This window comes from Cavia porcellus, unplaced genomic scaffold (genome assembly GCF_034190915.1).
Source record: "Cavia porcellus strain 051 isolate PalLab524CR breed Dunkin Hartley unplaced genomic scaffold, mCavPor4.1 scaffold_5, whole genome shotgun sequence".
In the NCBI taxonomy this organism is placed as follows: Eukaryota; Metazoa; Chordata; class Mammalia; order Rodentia; family Caviidae; genus Cavia; species Cavia porcellus.
This window is the reverse complement of record NW_026947488.1, coordinates 48819282-48825019: the sequence shown is the minus strand read 5'-3', so window position 1 is coordinate 48825019 and position 5738 is coordinate 48819282. Positions and strand designations below refer to the sequence as shown.

General features: G+C 45.1%; 1 non-coding gene across 1 annotated transcript; it reads right to left on the bottom strand.

Moving 5' to 3' along the window:
• Window positions 1-2135: 2135 nt before the first annotated feature.
• LOC111753463 (small nucleolar RNA SNORA2/SNORA34 family) lies at window positions 2136-2272 on the bottom strand. Its single transcript, XR_002788254.1, has one exon. It is a non-coding gene; the product is annotated as a small nucleolar RNA SNORA2/SNORA34 family (small nucleolar RNA).
• Window positions 2273-5738: the final 3466 nt, after the last annotated feature.

The following is a 5738-nucleotide window of genomic DNA, read 5'->3' as shown; positions in this document are numbered from 1 at the left end:
GTTAAGTTTGGTTTTATTCTGTTTTGTTTTGTTAGGTTTTACTGTGTATGATGCTATTTTGAAGAAAACAGGATGTATTATGGTAACCACTGTTGATTTTCTATTATCTGGTTTTGAAGCTCTGTGATGCTTTTGTTCTTTTGTTTAGATTGGTTTTATTCTGTTTTGTTTTGTTTGATTTTATTATGTGTGATGGTATGGGTAGCTATTTAGAAGAAAATGAGATATTATGGTAGCCATTGTTGATTTCCTATCATCTTGTTTTGAAGTCCTATAATGCTTTCATTCTTTTGTCTTGATTTGGTTTTATTCTGTTTTGTTTTATATGATTTTATTATGTGTGATATATGGACAGCTATTTTGGAGAAAACAAGAGACATTATGGTAGCCATTGTTGATTCCCTGTTGTCTTGTTTTGAAGTACTGTACCACTTGCATTGTTCTGTTCTGATTTACTTTAATCTGTTTTTTATTTTGTTTTATTCTACTTAAAATAAAAACAAACAAATACAATTGTTTTTACACATATTTGTACCCTATGTATTTGGGTCCTCAGAGCAGGGCTGGGAGAGGCACTGATCAATAAATCAAGCAAGACTGAATGGATATTTGTTACTTTATAAGACAGGTCACTTAAAAGTTGTATGATCTTTTTCTCTGATATGTGATTATACTTCATTGAGATTCTTGTAGACCAACTTGGTTTGGTATAGGTTCTTACCTTTTATGTTGGTTTCAATCAAGAAGCGTCCATGCTGTGTGATCTTGAATATATGTGTTAACGTCTCTGACTTTTGGTTGCTGTTGTCTTAGCTTCTGTCTGCATAAGCAGAACTGGAGACACAGGTTATGAGCTGTTTCTTTGGGAACAAGGTCTCAGGGAATAGGGGAGAAGAACAGGGGCATTAAAACAGCAAAGAGGAACAATACAAGATGTGTATTGTACTGTGTATTGGTTAATGCTGTGGGTGTCTGGGGTGCAGTGCCATGACAAGCTTCCAAGGAGCCTTCTGAAATACTTCAGAATCCACTGCTGGTGGACAGAAGGGAAATGTGTTCATCTTATTCACTGTCAGCCAGGGGAGACTCCAGAGACTGAGTTTCTCATCTTTCTGGGATGCCTATTCTTGAGTGGATGAGAGTCCCCAGTTGTATAGGAGAAGCGCCACATCAGATTGAAGCCGTCTCAGAACAGTGTGGCTTAGCACCGCCTGGAGGAAAATTGGGCCAAAAGGTTCGAAGATGTTGTCCAAAGGATGTTTGGTACACCCCTCTTTTGAAATGAGAGGAATTTTCATGAGATACTTTGGGGACTCTGCAGAATCCCACCTAGATTATGAGGGACCTGCAGTTAGGATCCTCCAAGCAAGGAGCTGAAATAAACAGAAGGCCTGTTATCAGTGACTTCAGATTGAGGAAATTAAAGCAGTGACATGATTTTGAGAACTAGAGAAAGAAGGGCAAAAAGGTACTCAGAGTGGGGACTGGGGCCAAGCTGGGAGGAAAGACTTTGTAAAATTTTTTTAATTTTTATTTTAAAGGGGGTAAAATTAAACACAACAAAACAGAACAAAATAGGACATAAGAAAGCAATGTAAGAGATATAAATTTCAAAGCTAGACGACCTGAGACCTTCACTGTCTATCATATTGTCTCTTGTTTTCTTCCAAATAGTTGTCCATGTCTTCACATACAGAGAATTCATACAAAAAAACATAGTATAAAACTGACCTGAACAGAATGAGGAAGGCGATTTAAGTCTTCAAGACCAGACAATGGGGAAGTCACTAATGGCTGTTGTAGAGACTCTGGTTCTTTTCAAAATAGCTGTCCATACTTTCATGTATATTGAAGTTCAACAAAACAAAACAGGTGGGGGTGAGGGGTTGCTTGGTTTCCTGGCGCTCCAGGGCATGGCACAGGTCCCAGTAAACACCCGTGCTCCCGTCCTGGGCCACCGCAGCCTGCCACGCTTGCAGCTGCTCACCAGGGGAGAGGGGGTTGCTTGGTTTCCCTGCGTTCCAGGTCCCAGCATGGTGCAAGTCCCAGTAAACACTGGAGGCTCCCATCCTGGGCTACTGGAGCCTGCCATGTTCAGCTGCTCATGGGGTGGGGCGGAGGGAGGGGTTGCTTCAAGCTGTTTCTTTCTAATGAATTGACCATTTCACTGCTCAAGTTCTGAAATGGCCAACAGATCATAGAAAGACATCTCATTAGGCTCCTGCTTGAAACCAACAGGGTCAGGAAGCTGCCGGCCTTGATTTAGGGCCAGGGAAAGACTTGTATAAGCAAAGTCTTTGAGGGCAGAAAGAGCAAGAAGTATCAAGGGCACTGAGCAGAGCAGGCTTTGGAGAGGGTGTGGGAAATGAACTCCATTAGGAAGGCTTCTGTACCTGGAGTGTGGAGTTTGGCCTGGGAAGTCTCTGAGAACTAGTGGGCAGAGGTCAAGGGGTGTCTCAATCTGCTTTTGCTGTCTAACAAACCATCCTAAAATTTATTGACTTAAAACCATAGCCATAAGTCAGGTAATATTGTACACACCTGTAATCCTAGCACTTGGGAGGCTAAAGTAGGAGGATCGCTGTGAGTTCAGGGCCAGTCTGGGCTACATAGTGAGTTCAATGTCAGCCTGAACTACGTAACATGATCTTGTGTCAAAAATCCCATCAACCAAGCAACCATGCAACCAAGCAACCATGCAACCAAGCAATCAACCAACACACACGCATGAAAAACATCATCTATTATTTTTCATTAGTCTGTGGTACTTTAAGGTGTTTCCTCTGCTCTGGACTGGCTCAGCCAATCATAGTAGTTCCCTCATGCATTCACTGTCATGTTGGTTAGGGGCTGGCTGATTTGGAGTGGGCTCCTTATGTGGCTGGCACTTGGCTGCTTATTAGTTTCCTGAGGGCATCTGGGCTACATGAGTTCTCATCTTCCAGGAGGCTACCCAAGGCTTACTCACATGGTGGCTGGACAGATTTTCAAGAGAAGTGGAAATGCATATGGCCTCTTAAAGCCCAGTTTTAAAACTTCTGCCAAATTCTGTTAGTGAAAGCAGGCCATGAAGCCAGCTTAGATGGACAAAGTAGGAAGGAGCTACGAAGGCACATTGCAAATGATGTGGTTAATGGTCATGTTAGCGGTGGTGGAACATGAGCTAGGAAAAGAGCCCCAGGGACTGCAGGGCTAGTTGTCAAACAATTGAAATACTCTAGTGATTGGGAAGAGAAGGAGTTTCCCCAGACTCCAAGATAAGATAGGTCTGGGTGGAGTGATGGAGGGGATAGGGAAGAAACTTTGGTACTAGTGGGCCAAGGAAAGGATACAACCATTCTCAGCACTAGCTTTTTTGGGAGAAAGAGCTGTCTGATGATTTAGAGGTCAGAAATCTGCACTAAAAAGGTCTGAAGCCTTGGTAGATGGAAGCCCAAGAGAGCATTTGGCCTTTCAAAAGACCTCTGCCATTAGGGCAGAGTGATCTTGGGGCTGAGTGGTCTTGTCTAACCCTGTAACATTTTCCAGACTCTACTTCCCAGCATAGCATAGGGGTAGGAATTCCAGCTTTGCAGGGTGGTTAGAGACCAGCAGAGGCTCCCCATGGGAAAGCAGTCTTGTAAATTCTTTGGGGCTGTACACTTATTCTTGGTTTTATGGTTTGGTTTTGTTTTTAATTTAAAAGACATTAGCCACACAGAGGAGGGACCTGGGGGAGGAGCAGAGGAGGCCTGGGGTTTTGTTTAGGGGAGGACTTCTGTGAGGAAGTGGGGGTAGTAGAAGGGTCCAGAAAGGCGGGGTGTCTCTGCTTTCACAAGTCCTTCCAGCTTGGGCTGGGAGGAGGGCGAGGCTCAGGACAGTAGCTGAGTGTACTCTGTTGTGGCTGGCTCTGTCCTCCTCAGACTTTGGGGTCAGAGAGCCAGGAGTGGGGTGAGAGCAGTGCAGAGTGGGGGACTTAGTCTCCCTGGTTTGACTCCTGCCTGCAAACCCCTGGGTGGTCTGGACCACGTCAGCACAGGCCCCCCTCCCCCGAAAAGTCCAGCAGCATCACGGCTTCCAGATGTGGCCTCCAGATGTGGCCTGGAATTTTTCCAGGAGGATCAAGGATGCAGCCAATCTCCCGCTTCTCTTCCTCCTTCCCAGGGCTATTCCTCCAGACTTCTCTTCCACCACTAGGTCAGCGGCCCAGGTACCCAGAGGCCCCAGTTGACAGATAAATAAATACCAATGCCAGATAAACCCGAGCTAGACAGATGCATCTTTATTCATGTTGGAAAGAGTTTATATCTGGGACTGTGGAGAACTCTTCAGCATTTCCGATCTGAGTGCCTCTAACAGCAGGAAGTGAGCTGTCTCCTTGGCTGGGGACCCACCAGGGCACTGGGAACTGGGCCAGCTGAGGGCCTGGGAGGAGCTGCTGAAAGCCTCCCCTAATGGGAACAGCCTGGGCTGGGGTGTCTCACGGGGAGGGAGCCCCAGTAAGGAGGGGAAAGGCCGCTATGTTATTAGCCTCAGACCCTGGCAACCAGGTGAGGTTGCTGAGCAGGAGTTCTCTGTGGCTGGACCAGCATATCTCAAGCTGTAACACATGTGTTTGAATTTCCTACGGTTCCTGGGTCGAAAGAAAGTTTCTGACTCAGTGTGTCTGGGGGTGGGGCCAGTAAGGGATCATACCATGAGCAGACAGGCTCAAAGCTGGCATCTAAAATACATTTACAACTTGCTGTATTTGTGTGTGTGTGTGTGTGTGTGTGTGTGTATTCCAGGGTTTTTTTTTTTTTTTAACTTTTCCTTTTTTTTTTGGTTTATTTTGAATTCAAACAGAACCAGGGAAGGGAGGCCTTGCTGCATGTGCCCTTTCCGTTCCAGCCTGTGCCTTGGACCCTGAAGCCACTGATGCCCCCAAAGAGCTGGAACAGTCTTTATAATCTGAGGAAAGGCATGCTGGGGGCCAGGAAGCCTGCCCATATGCTAGGCACATGGAGACAGTGGACAAGAACTTGCCCACAAAGGCCATTCAGTCCCTCAAGTATCAGTATCAGTATCAGCATCAGGTACTGAACTCGGAATCTTCATACTAACCTACATCCTTGGTCCCTTTTAAATGTTTTTTATTTTTAAATTAATTCTTGCTAAGTTGCCTGAGCTGGGCCCCAACTTGCAATTTGAATGCCCCAGCCCTGCAGCGTGCGGGGATTTTAGGCATGCACTATCTTTTTCAGTTTGTTTCTGAGACAGGATCTTGGTATTTTTGCCTAGGCTGGCTCTGAACTCCTGAGCTCAAGCTATTCTCCTGCCTCTGCCTCAGGGATTACAGGTATCCATGCATCACTATGGATGGCTTGTCTTATTTTTCTAAAGTTGCAGTTTCATTATAACCATAACTCATTGCAAATCTTTTCTTCGTGGGTACTTGGTTGTGTCCAACCTCCTATTCTTGTGCAATAAATACCATAGTAGCCTGTACCTTACCCATTGTGAGTTTTATCAGAAAAATGGAGATCTTCAGGTGAAAATGCAGGATACAGCAGTACAGGCATTTGTCATGTGGATGAGCACTATTGAACAGACCTCCAAAGAGATTGTGCTAATAATATGTAAGAGAGCTATTTTCCTTATGCTTCCAGCATCACGCATCTTTGGTCTTTGACAATCTGATATGCCACAAGAGGCAACTGCGCCCTTTGAAGCTGTAGTGGTTGATTGACTGTGGCAATTTGAGCAGTTCAGAAGTTTAA